This window comes from Panthera pardus, unplaced genomic scaffold (genome assembly GCF_024362965.1).
Source record: "Panthera pardus isolate Hobbes unplaced genomic scaffold, ASM2436296v1 HiC_scaffold_12, whole genome shotgun sequence".
Lineage (NCBI taxonomy): Eukaryota > Metazoa > Chordata > Mammalia > Carnivora > Felidae > Panthera > Panthera pardus.
The window spans coordinates 17,170,414-17,188,093 of NW_026526677.1; the positions used below are offsets into that span (position 1 = coordinate 17,170,414).

Here is a 17,680-nt window from a genome sequence, read left to right on the forward strand (position 1 = left end):
AATACACTAAAATGTCTGTAATGATTATTTCTAACTGGTGGGATTATGGATGACTTTAATTTTCTTTTTTTTTAATAATTTTCTATATTTTCCGAAGTTTCTACCATAAATAACTATTATAATTAGGTAAGAAAATTTAGTTTTAAATACTGCTTAGAATAAGTTTATGATAACTGAAAAAAAGAGCAGCATATCAAATTGTACATAAAACATGATCTCACTACAACCACAAATGAGAGTATAAGGAAATACAGCAAACCATTCATACTGATTGCCCTGTGGTGATAGCACTGTAGGAAATTTTTTGTTGATTTCACCTTCCTGCTTTTCCAACTACAGTGGAAGAAGAGTAGACACACACACACACACACACACACACACACACACATCCCCCATTGCCTGCAGGATTTAACCCACATACCTTACTATGGCCTAATTGACACAGGGACCCTGGATGACATTTAAAAAAAATTGAGCTATAACTCGCATACCATAAAATTCACCTTTTAATTTGTACACCTCAGTGGTTTTTAGTATATTCACTAAGTTGTACGACCTAATTCCAGAACATTTTTATCAACCCCAAAAGAAAGCCTGTACCAATTAGCAGTCACTCCCCATTCCCCCCTTTTCCCATCATTAATCTACTTTGGGTTTCTATTAATTTGTCTATTCTGGACATTTCGTACAAATAGAAGCATACAGGATGTGGTCTTTTGCATCTGGTTCTTTCATTTAGCATAATGCTTCGGAGTTCATCTGTGTTGTAGCCCATGTCAATACTTCATTCCTCTTAATTGCCAAATAACATTCCATTGTATGGACATACCACATTTTGTTTATTCATTTATCAATTGATGGGCATTTTAGTTGTTCTCACATTTTGGCTATTGTAACTCTTGCTGCTGTGAACATTCATGTACAGGTATTTGTGTGATTATGTTTTCAGTTCTCTTGGGTATATATATAGGAGTGGAATTGATGGGTCATGTGGTAAGTCTATGTTTAACTTTTTGAGGGACTGGTTTCAAAGCAGCTACCCTATTTTACATTCCTACCAACACTGTATGAGGGTTTCAATTTCTCCACATCCCCACCGACACTTGATAATGTCTGTCTTTGTTATTGTAGCCATTTTAGTGGGCATAAAGTGGCATCTCATTGTGGTTTTGATTTGTATTTCCGTAATGAGTAGTGATATGAAATTTTTCATGTACTTAATTGGTCATTTCTTTGGGGAAATATCTATTTAAGTCTTTTGCCCATTTTAAAATGTAAGGTTGTTTGTCTTTTCACTGTTGAGTTGCAACTGATCTTTGTATATTCCAGTCTCTTATCAGATATATAATTTGCAAATATTTTCTCCCATTCTGTGGGTTGTCTTTTTAGTTTGATGGTCTCCTTTAAAACACAAAAGTTTAAAAGTTTTTTTTAATGTTTATTTATTTTTGAGAGAGAGAGAGAGAGAGAGAGAGAGAGAGAGCGTGAGTGGGGGGACTGAGAGAGAGGGAGACATAGAATCTGAAGCAGGCTCCAGGCCCGTCAGCATAGAGCCCGAAGCAGGGCTCAAACTCACAAACTGCGACATCATGACCTAAGCCGAAGTCGGATGCTTACCCGGCTGAGCCACCCAGGTGCCCCAAAACACAAAAGTTTAAATTTGAAGTTCAATTTATCTATCTTTTCTTTTCTGCTTTTGGTGTCACAGCTAATAAACAAACCATTGCCTGATCCAAGATGATGAAGATGTACACCTAGGTTTTCTTCTTTTTTTTTTTTAAGTTTATTTATTTATTTTGAGGGGGGGGGCGGAGAGAGAGCAAGGGATGGGCAGAGAGAAAGAGAATCCCAAGCAGGCTCCATGCTGTCAGCTCGGGGCCCAACACGGGGCTCAATGCTCCTAAACACAAGATCATGACCTGAGCCAAAACCAAGAGTCAGACACTTAACTGACTGAGACACCCAGGTGCCCTGCACCTGGGTTTTCTTCTAAGAGTTTTCGTTTTAATGCTTGCATTCAGGTCTTTGATCCATGTTGAATTACCTTTCGTATGTGGTGTGAGGTGGGAGTCTAACTTCATTCATTTCCATGTGGATGTCCGGTTGTCCCTGCACCATTTGTTAAAAAGACTATTCTTTCTCGGGAGATCGAGCCCTGAAGAACCTGCTTGGGATTCTCTCTCTCCCTCTCTCTCGGCCCCTCCCTTGCTCTTGCGTGCACATGCTTATGCGTGCTCTCGCTCACTCTCTCAAAAACAAATAAGTACATTTTTAAAAATTAAAAACAATACTATTCTTTCTCCACTGAATTAGTTAGCATGCTGGTTGCAACGAGCTGACCTTAAATATCAGGGCCGGATGACATTTTAGCTTATCTGCTAGTCTTCATCAGACTTCTGTTTGCTAAGCTTTTCTCATCCTTGATACCTGTGGACAGGCTGGTCCTTCACCTAACATCCACTTGTGTTGGTAGCTGACCATCTTCATTCTCCAGATATTATCTGTACCCACAGCCTTCCCTTCTCCCCCCAAGGCAGTCAGCTTCTGTGTCCCTGGAGCATTTTGCTCATACCTCTCTCTATCATTGCTCTATTCACCTTGTATTAACGTGATTTATTCATGAATTCACCTGGATATACTTTGAGATTTCTGAGAGCTGCACCCATGTCTTAATTCTCTTTGAAGCATGCAGCACGGCACCTGGCACTTAACAGGTATTTCACGAATGTCAGTTGAGTGACCATTGACTGAAATTTCTGAAAATAAGCACTATGCTGAGGACTTTAATGGGAAGAGAAAGGAGCAAATTATTGGATCAATGCCTCTCACCCTCTCCCCTTCAATTCCAGAGACTAGTATTTGTTCATTCATTCATTTGTTCAACAAGTTTTTATTAAGTACCTGTTCTGTGCTAGGCATTGAGCTAGGAGCTCAATGTGATAATGTGGTGAATGCAAGCAGACATGGTCCCTACCCTTAGTGGTGTGTACAGGGTAGTGCGTAAATCAACATTAATAAAATAATCATATAAACACAAAAAATGCAAGCACCTGTCATCAGACCATCTCCTGTGCTCTCTACCTACCTCCTGCTCATGTGTTCATTGGTAATTTGACCACCGGGCTCACTGACTTTCTCTGTACCTCCACTCGTGCCATTGTCTGTGGTGACCCTAAGACCCATGTAGATGACCATCTGTTACCCTGCCTCTTGTTTCTTGATGTTTCAATACCATCATCCTCTCCTCCTCCGCACCTCAGCCATAGTCACACACAGACCTTGCCACAAGTACAGAACCTCTAAAGTTTCCATTCCAACCATCCCATTCAGATCATCACCATGGATCTTCCCAGCTCAGTGATCCTAGGACTACCGTTCCAACGATTCTCCCACCTATTGAGGTCTTCAATCCCCTGACCCTCTACCATATTTTCCTGTCCTTCACCACATAGGTCCTCCTTTCCTCCTCACCCAACCTAGACTCTATGGCCTAGTATTGTGATTGTTCCATAACGCCCATGCTCCCTGTGTCCACCTACCCAAACCCCAACCCTGGTTAAGCCCTGTGGAGCACCTCTTTTGTACTTGCTCCTGGTCACAGGAACATGGCTGGAGAAAACAGTAGCAACTGCACAGACAGGTCTTGTTTTACATTTAAGTCCTCAAATAAGTGGACTGCCTCAGCACTGCCCAGCGATCCTACTACCGTCCCCAGTCAGTCTGCCACCCTCCAAGGTGTACCTTCTCCTCTTTTCTCCAGCCTCAGTGCCCTTCTCCTGCCTAGTTCTCAGCTGATGATCTCATCTTCCTATTCACTGAGAAAACAGAGGCCATCAGAATGCTCATTATCCACCACTAAACTGACCAGCCTCCAGCATCAATATGTATGTGCTGTGCCCTCTCCTGTCGCAGATTACAAATTGTCCCCGTGCATGTGGAGCGCCAAGCTCTCCACCTGGACCCTGGACCCCATTCCTCCTCATTTATTGGAGGACTGGTTGCAGTGATCTCTCTCTTGTGAATCACCAATGTCATCCTTCCTACTGGAACATTCCTTTTAGCACACAACTATATGGCAATGCTTCCCATCTTAAAACAGAGTAAAAACCCAAACAGAAACACCCTCCAGAATGCTCATGTGTTTCCCTGCTCCTTGTTGTAGCAAAATTCCTCAAAAGACTTGTCTAAATATCCTCCAGCCTCATGTCGTACCTTCCCAATTTGCTCTCTCAATTGTAGCCACATTGGCTTTCTGCTGTTCTTTGGACTTACTAAGTTCATTCCCGCCCCAGGACTTTTGTCCTTGCTGTTCCTTTTGTCTGAACTCGTCTTTCCATTCACCTCTTCATGGTTTGTTCCCTCATTTCACTGAAGCCTCATTTTAAGTGTCATCTGTTCAGAAAGTGTCATCTTCTCCACTGCCCTTATCTGAAGTGCTTACCTCTGCTCCTGCCACCACATTAATCCTTACCCAGCCTTCTCTTCCTCACAGCACTTACCACGGCCTGATGTTCTAGTAGGTGTGTATGTGTTTGTTTGCTTATTGCCTCTTCTTCTGTTAGAGTGGAAGCTCCCTTGGGACTTCTTTGTTCACCATTATATTCCTCACCTCCAGAATGCTGTCTGGCACATAGTAGACACTCAATAACTATGAATTAATAAATAGATGGATGGCTGAACATGATTCTGTGAGGATGTAGAAGGGAAGGATTTACCCAGTCAGGAAAGGTAGAGAAAGCTTCCTTGAGGATGTATGATATTGGGACAAAAAGAGAGGGCTAACCAAGTGAGCTAGGGAGGGACAAATATTCCAGACATCAGGAGTGTGCAAAGGTCCTGGGGCTGGAAGGAGTGCAGCAAATTCAAGCTGAGAGAAGGCCTGCATGGGGCACAGGGAATGAGAGGGAGCCGGTATGAGGTGGGCAAGAGCCAGGCCCTGCCATTCTTCCTACAAAAATGCCATGAAGGGCCTGGAGGCCTGGGGTATGCTCTGGCTTCTGTCCTAACAGCAGTGGGAGGCCTTGGATGAAAGGCACAATGTGATTAGATTTGCATTTGAAAAGCTCCCCCTGATGCACTTATTATTGCTAATAATGATGATATGATGATGATGATAAATGCTTGCATCTGGATAGTGAAAGGTCTTTTCAAAGTATTTTCACACTCTCCACCCGAGCCTCAGCCTCTTGAATCCACCAGCAAAGCTGCTGAACCTGAGGATGTAGTGTTCTACTGTTACAGGGATCAGGTTTTCTGAATCCCAAATCAGGGCCCACGGTCTGAGAAAGGACATTCTACCCCCACCCCTCCTTATTTTTTTTTTTAAGTATATAAAAGCTATACATTCCAATCACATTTAATTACACACTTAACAAACTGTCTCCATTAAAAAAATGCCCAGATATTGAGACCGTTCCAGAAAGTTAGGGGGAAGTTATTACTGTAAGCAGCCTCGCATCGTCAACAAGACATAGTCACACTTTTAAAGTGATATGTGTCCTAAACATGGTTGGGCTATAAGTTCAATATATTAGGACAATGATTTAAAAGTCAGCCAAAGTTCTTCTCCCTCCTCCCCTCAGTAAAAGGGGAGTCGCTCCCGTGAGTTTGGAGGTCCTGTTCTGATTCTGGGGGGGTGGGCAGGAGAGTGGAGAGAATGCTGAGGCCTTGACCTTTTGGGAGCTGGGGGCTCAGGGGGTCATGAGCACAATGTCCCTTCAGGGAGATAACCCAGCTAACATATGCTGCTGTTGCTGTGGTGTATTTTGAGTGATGGTGAACCTGCTGAGTTTATGAATGGGAAACAAACTCCAGGGAAGGCAGGAGAGGATGGTGGGTAGGAACAGAGGCAGATGAGGGTAGACAAAGATTCTCTGATTCTAGAAATAAGTGTGCCTGTATACACACAAATACACGGGAAGATGCTAAAATCAAGTCTTCCCCTGAGTCTGTTTGGGAGATGGGCAGAGGGACTCAGTGTGATCTTACAAATGGAATGATGGGCCTTAAGATGTCTTTCTAGAAGTCTCCTGGAGGAAACCAAGAGGAAAGGGTGACTTTCTGGGCGATGACTGTGGAGAATGGTCACAAAAGAGAGGCGCGGTGAGCCCTAGGGACCAGGGAATTTATGGCAATCAGCCATCAGAACTAGAACGTGAATGAGTCACGTTCTTTCCTTCTGCTATTAGTAACTGGCATCACTTGGCTGGGAAATAAAAGGCCGAGATGTGATTTTATAACTGCTTTCAAGTAGGGAGAAGGTTTTCCTTTGGAAGATGGTCATGAGCTGTTTTCAGCCCTTAGGAGGGGGAAACCAGCTTATTCCCATGCTGGGTGTAGATTTCAAGAGCTTTTCAGTTTAAGAACTGCCAGACGCTGGGGCTGGCTCTGGATGAAGACTCAGGAAGTCCCCAGAGGGTCCTGAGGTCTCAGCATGAGGCTTTAGAGTTGGGGGTTCCATGGGGTGTGCTGTCTTGTTCCCTAAAGCCTCCTTCTCCAGGTGTGGGGCAGTGGTATGTGGGCTCCATCAGCACCTGCCCACAGCTCTCCACACTCTGGAACGATCCTCAGATGGTGAACCTGACCACATCCTGGGAAGGCCAGTCTCCTCACCTCTTGGGGAAGATGGTTGGGTTCACCATCTGAATCATGAATGCAAGAGGCCCATGTCCTTTCCAATGCCATCTGACGTGAGAAGTATGACAGAAGGGAAGTCAAAGTGGAAAGAGACAGTTGTCTTAACCAATTGTTGTTAACATATTTTACAAAAACACATGATCATGTAAACTCATTACCAGGCCCCTCTAAGGGCGTTGCAAGGGGCTCATGCAAGTGTGTGTATATGTGGGGGGGGGGGGGAAGGGGTGGGTAAACCCCTGAAGTTTCATTACCTTCAAGGCAAATCCATCTTTGATGCCCAGCACTGTACATTCATGACTTTATTGAATCCTTACAATATTCCTGTGAGATAAATACTGTTCTGTCTCCATTTCCCAGGAGACCGAGACTTGGGGAAGTTAGGAACTTGTCACACAACTGGGGTGAGTGAACAGGGGTTTGAGCCCATTGATCTAACTCAAGGGTTAGCATTTATTTCGTTTTCTTTTAAAAAGAATCTTTTTAATGTTTATTTTTGAGAAACAGAGAGACAGTACGAGTGGTGAAGGGCAGGGAGAGAGAGGGAGACATAGAATCCGAAGCAGTTTCCAGGCTCTGAGCGGTCAGCACAGGGCCCGATGTGGAGCTCGAACCCACGAACTGTGAGATCATGACCTGAGCTGAAGTTGGAAGCTCAACCGACTGAGCCACCCAGGCACCCCAGGAGTTAGCATTTCTTTTTTTTTCCTTTTTTTTTTTTAAATTTTTTTAAGGTTGATTCATTTTTCAGAGACAGAGACAGAGCGTGAGTGGGGGAGGGGCAGAGAGAGAGGGAGACACAGAATCTGAAACAGGCTCCAGGCTCTGAGCTGTCAGCACAGAGCCTGACCCGAACCCACAGTCCATGAGATCATGACCTGAGGCGAAGTCAGAAGCTTAACCGACTGAGCCACCCTGGCACCCCAAGAAAACTAATTTTAAAATGATCGTGAGATAGTAGGCATTTTTATCTACACTATCTCATTTAATGTCTTTCTTTAAGTGTATTTGTTTGTTTTATAAAAAGCACACAAAAAGGCTCCGATGTGGGGGCCGAACTCATGGACGGCGAGATCATGACCTGAGCCAAAGTTGGACGCTTAACCGACTGAGCCACCCAGGTGCCCCAGGAGTTAACATTTCTAACCACTACTCCCCGCTGCCTTCTTTTACCCTCCAGGAGCATATATTCCTAGAGAAACCAAGCACATGTATGTAGTGTCCTACCTTCCTTCCAGTCTCTGCTCAAATATCACCTCATCAAAAAGAGCTAACCGGGTGAGGTAGGGAGGGACAAGCATTCCAGACAAGAGGAGTGTGCAAAGGTCCTGGGGCTCGAAGGAATGTGGCGAACTGGGGAAGCCTGCCTAGGGGCACAGGGAATGAGAGGGAGTTAGTATGAGGTGGGCCTGCCATTCCTTTTTACAAAGAATGGTCACCCATCCTCAACCCTGTTCTAATTTCCTCCAGTGCGCTTTTGATCAACTGACATACTCCTTACTTAATTTCTATCAACTTCCTTCTTGCTAGAATGTGAATTTCATGAAGGCAGGGACCTCATCTGTTTTATTCATTGCTGTATGCCCAGTGCCTAGGATGTTATCTGGCAATTCAGGTGGGCATTTGATATATATTTATTGAATTAACCAATTACACGATTAAATAGTTACAGTACCAGCCCTGTTCTTCATAAATGGCTGGAGCATGTTACAGCCAACAGGTGTTATAGTGGTTAGAAGACCGAAAACATTTCAAACCAGGAGATTATCAGACAGGGTTTCCAAAAGGAGGTTGGCCCGTGAAGGATGGCTAAGCTAATATATATATTTAGGAGGCAATGGCGGGGGAAGGGATAGGATTGGGTAGCGGTCCAGCAAGCTGCTTGGCATGCCTCCCAGCCTCTGCCAGGCTCCTTGGATGTGGGCCTCTGTGCTATATTCACACATCATCTAAGTGGGTTGTGAAACACTGGCACTAGCTACCAAGGGATGCTATGGTTTCTCCTTCCTTGGAGATCTTTAAAAATAGGAATAAGCAATCAACTGTCCTAAATTCTTTAGGAAGGGAAGCACTGGCATTGTTGGCTCCTACAGTGTATGAGGTAGTTTAACTTTTTCATCTTCTACAAGCATCTCAAGAACTTGTGAGGTTGGTACTATTATTATCCCCATTTTATAGATGAGGAAACCATCTAGGAAGGAAGCTCATACACCAGTTATGAGATGTGTCTCTGTGACTGCAGAGCCTGTGGGCTCCCCGCTACCCCCGAGGCTCTGACGCTCTGTGCTCCAGCCTGTCCTTTTAGGATGTGTGCATCCTGTATTAGAATAGCACAGGGTGCTTCCTAAGGCTGACAGTAACCAGTAGACGTCTCATAATGGTGGGGGCAAAAGTGACTCCTGTCATGTGACTGAATTTTATTTGATCTTAGGGCAGGATTTCTTTGAGGCAGGAGGGTGGACCAGACGACCTGTTCTTGCCTCCGCTGCAGTGTTGTTTTAAAACGTTGTAAAGAGGTGGGATGAGTAGCAGCGATAGCTTGCTAGTTCAGGGGACTTCGGATTAAAGCACTCAGTGAATTAACGCCGGGTGCCCAATGTGGAGGGGTAGTTACATCAGTCCAGTGATGTATTGTTCCAGCCCTGCAGGTAGACAGGGCATGGAGTAGGTATGCAAGAATTTTATAGGGAAGAGGCAGATGGCGGAGAAGGGGAAAGTCAGGACTTGGAAGCCACATGAACTTAACCCTTTATGCACATCCTTTGAGAAGTGGCCTGGGGCTGTGACATTAGCCTTGGGTTCAAAATTCTCGCTTGGCCATTTACTGAGCTGGGCAGTCTGGGGTGAATCAGATAACATTTCTCTGCCGGGCCAGCATTCTTTGGTTGCATGCAATGGAACCCAACTGTGGCTGCCTTGAGCGGGGGAAGGTCACAGAATGGGCAGAAAAGCCCCAGCCTCTGGCCTCAGGAAGGGCTGAGGGATGAACTCTTCAGAGTGGTGTTCAGGGCTTTTCATCACTGGGTTGAGAATTCCTCTGTGCAGGGTGAGGGCTGCAGGAGAGGCCTGGGTCCCACACCACCCTCTGGGCAGGAGGGCAGGATGCTTTGACTGTCGGTTTCATCATTACAGTATCCAGTGATGGGGGGAGCGTTCCCTGATGCAGAATCAGGGCAGAAACATTACCTTCCCTGCAGAGGTTTCTTGTGAGGATTTGCGTTAATATATCTAAACTGGTTTGCACAAACAACTTCCAGGAAACTGTAGTTATTTCCGTAATATGGCCAAATCTTTGTTATCCCTTTTGCAGACTGTCCATGGTGACTTTTATTTATTGATTTGTTTGTTTGTTTGTTTATTTATTTATTTATGAACTCCCGTGTGCACCTTTAGAAAAGGAAGAACATATCCCTCTATAACTAAAATAATATCACAGTTAACACCATTAATAACGATTCTTTTATATCACCTAATATGTCCATATTGAGATTTCTTTGCGGACTGTTAAATCTAGCCCGATGGCTGCCTTGCACAGTCTCTCTCTGTGGGCTCAGGGAGATAAGCTCATTGTAATATTCGCCTAAGCCAACCAGAATTGGAAAGGTACATCTGTTACAGGAAAAAAAAAAATCATGGACTGTATTTCAAGTCTAAATAGAGTTGATCTGGGATTTCCCTCTGTTTTGGTGTTATTTGGGTCACCACTCCCCCTCATTAGTATCGACTGTATTTAACACTGCCACAGTTAATGAAAGCTTTAGCAGTTAAGCACGTACACGAAATCCCCTATTACTCCAGGGTGCGTGTCCAAGTCTTCCAGTGCAATTCAACAAACATTTATTGAGTGCCTACTATATGCAAAAGATTTCTCCTTATAACCAGCCTCATGGGCCAAACTTCATTTTTTTTCCCCCAGCAAATTTTATACATCAGGACAGATTTGGCTGTCTAAAGTGGGAGAGAAGGAGCAGTCACACTACAGAATTACTTATCTATGAATTTTAAGATCTACTAAAAGGAATCCTCCTGGTTCCTTTGGGGACAAACATTTCATAATAGAAATGTTTAAAAATCATTTTTAAAAAGATTTTTTTTTTTTAAAAGGTTAGCCTGTTCGTTTCTTCTCGCCTAGTGACACTTTTCCTACCAAAGACAAGGGCAAAGAGATTTGCAAAGGAGTGTCTTCTGCAGAATCTAGGAAACCACAGCCTTTGGGGCTTTATTGTAGCAGGGAAAGACAGCAATTCTCAACCTGGAGTCTTCCCCAAAGGCTGCTGTTTCCAGTTCCTTGAGTCAGAAATCACTGTCTCCAAGACAGCAAAAAGAAAAAGAGAAGTTGTGAGGCAGGGTTAAAAAGGTACAAAATATAGTGTTTTATAAGACCGGATGTGAGCAGTAATGTGGGGAAATGGCCCTCTTCGACTCTGCTGGCGGGAGCGTAAGTAGATACAACCTTAATGGAGGGCAATTTGGAAATACTATCAAAAGCCCTAAAAATTATTGTGCTCTTGGAATTGATCCCAAGGAAATAGATAGGGCCATACTCAAAGATTTATCTATTGGAGTAGTCATTGCAACATTGTTTATAATAGTGGAAAATTGGAAATAACCTAAATGTCCAACCATAGGGGACTGCCTTGGGTTGGCTCAGCAACTTACAGGGCATCCTTCCATGATGGAATATTATTTGGGCATTTGAAATGATGGGGCTCTCAGGGTCCATGGTTCAGGGAATCTCTGTAATTAAATGCCAAATCATGCATGTGTATGTGTATGCAGGCATGTTCTGGTGAAAGGGGAGGATTCTATGGATTTTCAAATTGATACATGACCCAAGAGAGTAACAAATCACCATTGTGGGAAACACTTCAAGCAGAAGGATGTTGACAACAAATTATTACATTAGAGAGTGAAGGGTGGGTTAAAAGCACATATAATATAATCTTATTTTTGTAATACATGTGTATGCACGTATGTGTAGGAAAAAGATGAAAAAATTATCCACCAAAATGATAATCATGGTTATCTCAGAACAGTGAGATTATAGGTGATACTTATTTTTTCTTTGTTGTATTTTCTAAAAGTTACCATTAGCATATATCACTATTACCTTAAAAAAAATTTTTTTTAACATATGAGTATCGACTCTGCAACCTTGAACCACACTGCCTTGTCCCAACTGGCCAGCTGAAGTGTGTGTGTGTTGGGGGGGGGGGGGGAGGGGGGTCTCTGGCGAGTTTCTTAACTTCTCTAGGCCTTAATTTCCTCATCTGTAAGGTGGGGATGGTCATAGTTCATATTAATATATGCCAGGGCCTGGCACAAGGTAGGTGCTCAGGGAAGGTTGGCTACTGTTAGCAAAACAGAAGTGAGGCAGGGTGGTATGTGCATGAGCTTTGGAGACACACAGGCTTGGGTTTGAACCCAGGTTTGCAACTCCTTAGCTAGTGATCCCCTTGTGTAAGCCTTACTTTTCCCATCTGTAAAATGGACACAAAATACTGATCTTGCTGGGCTAATTTCAGCACTGGAGAAATACATTGTGCCTAATCCATAGTGGTGGCCTGAAAGATAGGAAATTTCCAACTAAAGTAGAATTGTATTCTTTGGGAACTGACAGTCAATGTTTAGAGAACTAACCCTTTGGCTTTCTTTCACACCTTAACACAGATCTTCACCTCAAGCTTCAGGCTGTGACACTACAGTGAAGATGCTGGCCTAGCACATGGCTTCCTCCATAGCACATGGCATTCCGCCCATCTAGCTAGTATTGCCACTGTGATTAGTAATAAGTGTTACTTGTGGCGTTATTATCATGTACTGGTCCTGGGATGAATCATTCTTTTTCTCTGTTCGTACTTTATCTCCTCTCTCCAGAACTGAGCTGCTGACCACAAGAAAATACTGCATACAAAAGAGGGCTTACTGGAGTTGACTAGAGCTTAGCCACCCTCTACTTTCGAGTGTTTTGGTTGTCTTGAGCCCTACCCCCACAAGTTACCTAATGAAGACATTGCCTTGTGGAGGACCATCGTCTCTTCTGAGATTTTAGGGGATTTTGATATTTGCCTGATGTCTAGTATGTGCTTGTCATCGTACGACGTCATTGTCTCATGGCGTCTTGCAGAGGCCGCGTACTGATTCTTCTCTTGTCTTCGTGTTGCACAACCGATCCGTTGGCGATTCTCTTGGCTCTTCTGGGGGGTGCCTGGGTGGCTCAGTCGACTGAGCAATTGAGCATCAGACTTCAGCTGGGGTTATGATCTCGCGGTCCCATGAGTTCAGGATCTCAAGGTCTGTGAGTTCGTCGGGTTCTGTGCTGACAGCTCGGAGCCTGGAGCCTGCTTCGGATTCTGTGTGTCCCTCTCTCTGCCCCTCCCCCACTCGTCCTCTGTTTCTCTCCGTCTCTCAAAAATAAATACATGTTAAAAAAAAATTCTGTTGGCTCTTCTTTGAAAATATACCCAGAATCTAACCCCTTCTCCCCACTTCCAGAGGTACCACTTTTGCCCCAGCTGCCATCAACAGGATTTTTAAAACACAGACTTGATTTTTTAGAGCAGTTTTTGATTCATAGCAAAATTGAGTGGAAAGTTCAGAGAGTTTCCCTATACCTCCTGCCTCTGCCTCCACAGGCTCCCCCATTTATCGACATCCCTCAGCAGAGTGGTATGTTTGTTACAGACACATCACCGTCACCCCAAATCCACAGTTTACATTAAGGTTCACTCTTGGTGATACAAATTCTGTGGGTCTCGACAAGTGTGTAATGACATATATCCCATTAGAGTATCATACAGAATAATTTTACTGCCCTAAAATCCTCTCTGCGCTGCCTATCCATCCCTCCCTCCTACCTCCCCCAGCTCCTGGAAACCATTGATCATTAAAAAAAAAATTTTTTTTTTAATTTTAGAGAAAGAGAGGGGGGGAGAGAGAGAGGAGGGGGGAGAGGGGCAGAAGGAGGGAGAGAGAGAGAATCCCAAGCAGATTCCACGCTCAGCATGGAACCTGATGGAGGGCTTGATCCCATGACCTGGGATCATGACCTGAGCTGAAATCAAGATTGGGACACTCAACCGACTGAGCCACCCAGGTGCCCCAAGCATTGATTCATCATTTTACTGCCTCCATAGTTTTGCCTTTTCCAGAACATCATATAGTTGGGATCATACAGTATGTTGCCTTTTTAAAGTGGCTTCTTTTACTTAGTGATATACAGCTCAAATTCCTCTGTGTCTTTTCATGGCTTGATAATTTTTTACTGCTAAATAATATCCCATTGTCTGGATGTATCACGATTTATCCCTACTGAAAAGCATCTTGGTTGCTTTCAAGTTTTGGTAATTATGAATAAAGTTGCTCTAAACAGGTTTTTGTATGGACATAAGTTTTCAGTTCCTTTAGGTAAATACCAAGGAGTGTGATTGCTGGATCGTATGGTAAGAGTATGTTTAGTTTGGGGGCACCTGGGTGGCTCAGTTGGTTGAGTGTCTGACTCTTGATTTTGGCTCAGGTCATGATCCCAGGGTGTGGGATTGAGCCTCATGTCAGACTCCAAGCTGAATGTGAAGCCTGCTTAAGTTTCTCTCTCTCTCTCTCTCTCTCCCTCTGCCCTTCTATCCTGCATATACTCTCTCTCTCTCTCTAAAATAAAAATTAAAAAAAAAGAAAAAAGTATGTTTAGTTTTGTAAGAAGCCACCAAACTGTCTTCCAAAGTGGCTGTACCACTTTGCACCCCCATCAGTAGTGATGAGGGTTCTTGTTGCACTTCCTTAGCAGTGTTTGATATTGTCAGTATTCTGGATTTTGGCCATTTTAATAGATGAGCAGTGGTATCTCATTATTATAATTTCCCTAATGGCATACGATGTGGAGCACCTTTTCGTGTGCTGATTGCCATCTGTATATCTTCTTTGGGGAGATGTCTGTTAAGGTCTTTGGCCCATTTTTAATCAGGTTGTTTGTTTTCTTATTGTTGAGTTTTAAAAGCTCTTTGTATATTTTGGATAATAGTCTTTATCAGACATGTGTTTTGCAAATATTATATCCCAGACAGTGGCTTCTCTTCACAGTGTCTGTCACAGAGCAGAGGTTTTTAATTTTAATGAAGTCCAGCTTGTCAGTTATTCTTTCATGGAGCGTGCCTTTGGTGTTGTATCTAAAAAGCCATCGTTAAACCAAAGATTATCTAGAATTTCTCCCATGTTATCCTCTGGGAATTTTATAGCTTTGTGTTTTCTATTTAGGTCTCTAGTCTTTTTAAAAATATTTTTAAATGTTTTTAATTTATTTTTGAGAGAAAGAGACAGACAGAGCATGAGCAGGGGAGGGGCAGAGAGAGAGGGAGACACGGAATTTGAAGCAGACTCCGGGCTCTGAGCTGTCAGCACAGAGCCTGATGCTGTGCTGCACCCCATGAACTGCGGGATCATGACATGAGCTGAAGTCAGACACTTAACCAACTGAGCCACTTAGGCGCCCCTATAATCTTTTTTTTTTTTTTTTTTTTTTTTTTTTTAATGTGCCTTCAGCTACTTTATGAGCCGTTTCCAGTTTCTTTTTGAGAGGGGTGTGGGGTCTGTGTCTAGATTCAATTTTTTGTCATGTGATGTCCTGTTGTTTCAGCACCATTTGTTGAAAAGACTATCTTCTCTCCATTTGTATTGCCTTTTCTTATTTGTCAAAGATCAGTTGACTATATATTTTTTTTTAATTTTTTTTAAACATTTTATTTATTTTTGAGACAGGGAGAGACAGAGCATGAACAGGGGAGGGTCAGAGAGAGGGAGACACAGAATCTGAAACAGGCTCCAGGCTCTGAGCCGTCAGCACAGAGCCCGACGCGGGGCTCGAACTCACGGACCGCGAGATCATGACCTGAGCTGAAGTCGGCCGCTTAACCGACTGAGACACCCAGGCGCCCCGATCAGTTGACTATATTTATGCAGGTATACTTTTTGGCTCCCTGTTTTGTTCCTCCTATATGTACTTCATATAAAACTTGTACACATTTTGGTAAGATTTACACCTAAGTATTTCATTTTTGAAGAGTACTCATATAAAAAGTATCTTGTTTTAGGGGCGCCTGGGTGGCTTGGTTGGTTAAGCGTCCGACTTCGGCTCAGGTCATGATCTCACGGTCCGTGAGTTCGAGCCCCGCATCAGGCTCTGTGCTGACAGCTCAGAGCCTGGAGCCTATTTCAGATTCTGTGTCTCCCTCTCTCTCTGACCCTCCCCCATTCATGCTCTGTCTCTCTCTGTCTCAAAAATAAATAAACGTTAAAAAAAAAATTAAAAAAAAAAGTATCTTGTTTTAAGTTTCAAATTCTACTTGTTCATTGCTGGTACATAGGAAAGTGATTAATTTAGTATATTAACATCGTATCCTGAAAACTTGCTGTAATGGATGATAAGTTCCAGGAGTTTTTTGTTGCTGTTGAATATTTCACATTCTCTACATAGACAATCATGTCATATGTAAACAAAGAGAGTTTTGTTTCTTCCCTCCTAATTTCCTTTTCTTGTCTTATTACACTAGTTAGGACTTCTAGTATGATATTGAAAAGGAATGGCAAGAGGGGACATCCTTGCTTTATTCCGGATCTTACTGGGAAATCTTCCAGTTTCTTACCATTAAGTATGATATTAGCTGTAGGTTTTTTGAAGATATGGTTAATCAAGTTGAGAAGATTCCCCTCTATTCCTGGTTTGCTGAGAGTTTTTATCATGAATGAGTGTTTGATTTTGTCAAATACTTTTCCTTTGTTTACCAATATGATCATGTGACTTTTCTTTAGCCTATTGATGTAATGGGTTACATTAATTGATTTTTGATTGTTGAACAAGCCTTGTGTACCTGGGATAAATCTCACTTGGTCTTGGTGTATAATTCTTTTTATACATTGTTGGACTAAACTTGCTAATACTGTGTTGAGGACTTTGCATCTGTGTTCATGAGAGATACTGATCTGTAGTTTTCTTTTCTGTAATGTCTTTGGTGTTAGTATTGGGGTAAGGCTAGCCTCACAGAATGGGTTAGGGGGTATTCCCTTTGCTTCTATTTTCTGAAAGAAATTGTACAGAATTAGTATAATTTCTTCCTTAAATGTTTACTAGAATTCACCAGTAAATCCATAGGAGCCTACTTTCTGTTTTGGAGGGTTGTCACTTACTGATGTGATTTCCTTAATATTCATAAGCCTGTTTGTATTGTCTATTTTTTCTTGTGTGAGTTTTGGCAGATTCTTTCAAATAATTAGCCTGTTTCATCTAGGTTATCAAATTTGTGGGCATAGAGTTATTCAGAATATCCTTTGCTTATCTTCTCACTGTCCATGGGATCTGTAGTGATGTCTTCTCTTTCATTTCTGATTTGTATCCTCTCTCTCTTTTTTTTACATAGCCTGGCTAGAGACTTAACAGTTTTATTTATCTTTTCAAAGAACCAGATTTTATCAATTTCTCTATTGATTTCCTATTTTCAACTGCATTAATTTCTGCTCTAATTATTATTATTTCTTTCTTTCTCTTTACTTGGGATTTCATTTGCCCTTCTTTTTCTAGGTTTTTAAAAAGTGGAAGCTTAGATGACTGATTTTGGATCTTTTCTTTTTTTTCTAATACATGCATTCAATGCTATCAATTTCTCTCTAAGTTCTGTTTTTCCTGCATGCCACAAATTTTAATATGTTGTACTTTAACTTTTATTTAGTTCAAAATTTCTCTCAACAGTTCTTCTTTAGCCTATGTGTTACTTAGAAGTATGTTGTTTAATCTCTAAGTATTTGAGGATTTTCCAGTTATCTTTCCATAATTGATTTCTAGTTTAATTTTACTGTGGTCTCAGAGCAGATACTGTATGATTTCTGTTCTTTTAAATTTGTTAATGTGTGTTTTATGTTCCAGAATGTGGTCTATATTGGTGAATGTTCCGTGTCAACTTGAGAAGAATGTGAATTCTGCTGTTGCTAGATGAAGTAGTCTATAGATGTCAATTATATACAGTTGATTGATGGTGCTGTTGAGTTCAACAGTAGTGAT

General features: G+C 42.5%; 1 long non-coding RNA gene across 2 annotated transcripts in view; it reads left to right on the plus strand.

Moving 5' to 3' along the window:
- The window catches only part of LOC109245095 (uncharacterized), a 113,774-nt gene that overhangs the window by 73,468 nt on the left and 22,626 nt on the right, over positions 1-17,680 (plus strand). The window contains exon 4 of one of the 2 annotated variants that reach the window (XR_002070779.2): positions 12,514-13,249. The exons of the other annotated variant lie outside the window; for it this stretch is intronic. This is a non-coding gene — a long non-coding RNA (uncharacterized LOC109245095). Of the gene's footprint in view, positions 1-12,513; positions 13,250-17,680 lie in introns of those variants that run through there. 2 annotated transcript variants of the gene reach the window in all.